Source organism: Sorex fumeus, unplaced genomic scaffold (genome assembly GCF_029834395.1).
Source record: "Sorex fumeus unplaced genomic scaffold, SorFum_2.1 ptg000094l, whole genome shotgun sequence".
NCBI lineage: Eukaryota > Metazoa > Chordata > Mammalia > Eulipotyphla > Soricidae > Sorex > Sorex fumeus.
The window spans coordinates 17,368,789-17,371,878 of record NW_026606151.1 but is presented as its reverse complement, the minus strand read 5'-3'; positions in this window follow the sequence as shown (position 1 = coordinate 17,371,878).

Below are 3,090 nucleotides of genomic sequence, written 5' to 3'. Positions count from 1 at the left end.
TGTAAAGAGTGCTGCAATGAACAAACAAGTGCAGATGTCACTTCGACTATACTTTTTTGCCTCTCTGGGATATACTCCCAGGAGTGGTATTGCTGGGTCAAATGGAAGCTCAATTTCTCATTTTCTGAGAATTGTCCAAAAGGGCTGTTTTCCAAAAGGGCTGAACCAGTCGGCATTCCCACCAGCAGTGAAGGAGAGTCCCTTTCTCGCCACATACACGCCAGCATCGATTACTTTTGTTCTTGTGGATCAACTATTTTTTTAAAGCAAATTCTTACCATGAGCTACAACTTGACAACTTGAAGGATTATGTGAGACTAGTTAAGTCAGTAAAAAGACAAATGCCAGATGATTTCGTTCACTTGTGGAATATAAAGCAACAAAGCAAAGAAAAAGACAAAACCAAGTCAAATATGCCCTTGGATTTTGAAGGGACTGAACAGAGGTTATTATAGAGAATGAGAAGAGAGGGTAGAGAGGTTCAGTGGACTGACATGGGGTTTTGTTATTTGTTGTGGGTGTGGTAAGGTACATTTCAAAAGGCATGAACCTGAACTCCTAAAAACTATGAAATGTTGCAGCAAATGTTACCTTAATAAAAATAAATGAATTAAGTTGCAAGGGGGAAAATCCTGATGTGCTAAGGAAGCTGTTCCCAGTGAGAACCCAAAGCACCAAGCCTGGGCCATGAACAGGAAGCTGCTGCTTCTCTAAGCTGCCTGGTATCCAGGCTGGCTAGCAGGTGTCTCCCTGCCAGAGAGGGACAACTTGCTCTGCCCACCAGCATCTTCAAGACTCACACCAGTGCTTCTCTTTGGCAGAAATTACGGCCCCAGAGGAACTCAGCTGCGTGTGATTCTGCAGAATTAGTGTAGCTTTTCTTCACTAAGAGCAGGAAGGAGTTTGATATTGAATGGGTCAATCTGTTGCGAACAATACCGATCCCTTTACCATCTTCAGATGCACAGATGGCATTTGATACTGGAAGAAACCATGGGCTAATGAGAAAGAACCGTGAGAGCCCCCAGTTGGAGTTTGGCAATATTTCTCCATTTTAGTATCTTGGTGAGAAGATGCCCCAATGAGGTAGGTGTCTACTTCTCTCTACAGGTAAAAGTAAGTAAAGTAAATAAAGGCCCTCCCGTTGATCATCGATTTGCTTGAGCCGGCCCAGTAACGTCTCCATTGGAGACTTTGTTGTTACTGTGTTTGGCATATTGAATATGACACGGGGAGCTTGCCAGGCTCTGCCGTGCAGGCGAGATACTCTCGGTAGCTTGTCGGGCTCTCCGAGAGGGGTGGAGGAATCGAACTCGGGTCGGCCATGTTGGCTGCGTGCAAGGCAAACGCCCTACCCGCTGTGCTATCGCTCCAGCTGGTAAATCGCTCTCTACAGGTAAATCCTAAAAAATAGGAGAGAGAAAAACACTAAAACATTTTAACTTAAGATAGGTGATCAATCATCCTGATTTTCCCAGGCTAGGATGTTTCCTTGGACATGCAGCTTTTAGAACTTGATTACTTGATCACTTGACTTCTGGTTAATCAGCGATTTGCTCGAGCAGGCACCAGTAACGTCTCCACTTGTCCCTGTCGCGTGCTAGTGTAGCCCAATGGCATTTGTTCATTCTAGGAACACGAAGAGCCTCAAACCAATCATTCATGATCTTAATGAAGAAGTCTGACCATCTGGTAAGTGGGCGGCCGCGCGGTCTTTTGACATCCCGTGGAATCCAGTCGGTAACGGCTCTAGTCCAGCGGTTGTCTCTAAATCTCATTACGTGACCAGCCCATCTGATTTTTGACGCCTTGGCAAACGAGACAGCGTCCCTGATTCTTGATCGTCGACGGAGGTCAGAACTCCAGATTCTTTCTCTCATTTGAGTGAAACGTGATAGTCCAAGCATAGCTCTTTCAATTCCTCTTTGGGAGACCCGAATGTCAAGGATGTTTCCTTGGACATGCAGCTTTCAGAACTAAATCCTGAAAACTCTTGATAAGCCTGGCGTGAATTTGTTACCCCAATTTTATGACACTAACTTTAGCGTCAACCAACTCATCGACTCACTTGGTTCAGCACGTCCTCTCACGAGCAGATTTATGACTTGCTTTGCAGGTATGTGTGGGATAATGCTCCCCAGATTTTTAGCATCCAGTGAGTCCTTAGCCAGCATTCATATTTTTGTATTTTTAAAGTGTATTTCCCATGATTGAAAGATTGCCACAGTGTGTGTCTGTGGTTGGGGCACAGAGAGCAGTTAGGACAGAGAAAGGACCAATATGACAATAATAGCTGGAAATGATCACTCTGGACAAGAAACTCAGTGCTGAAAGCAGGTAAAGGGATATAAATGGTAATCTTTCAGTACCTGTATTGCAAACCATAATGCTCCAAATGAAAGATATATCTCTATCTCTATCTCTATATCTATATCTATCATCTAGCTATCTAGCTATCTAAATATATATACATATATATAGAGAGAGAGAGGGAGGGAGAAAGGGAGAGAGGAGAAATATATCTGCCATAGAGGCAGGCAGTGGGGAAGGGAAGTGGGAGGGAAACTGGAAACATTGGTGGTGGGAAATGTACACTGATGAATGAATGAGTGTTGGAACACTGTTTGACCAAAACCCAATAACGAATAACTTTGTAACTGTGTACCTTATGGTGATTCAATTTTTTAAATAATTTTAAAAGTGTACTTCACACGGTAGTATGTCGACCAGGTAGTACCAATGTTTTTGTTTTCTTGGCAGTTTTACTTCTTCTTGAAGCTTGAGTGACGTTTCTGGATTTTCATATGTGGTTGTGAAGAGACTGCTAGGTGAGAGGTACTAGGTGTGTCTCTCCTGGTCTCAGTGCACCCCCCACCTCAGTGCATCCTAGAAGGCGTATTGTCCTTTTCCAAGGATCTCAGGAAAGACCCTGGTTTCTCCTCATTTCACCTCGCCTTGACCCATCCTCACAGCAGTCTGTGTGTGGTGCCAATAAGTATCTCTGAAGCTTCCCTGCCAAGTCGGTCGTGCTGAAGGGAGGAAGCCTGAGGGGAGCGAGGCAGAACCCCCAAGTGACCTGATGGGCCTGTG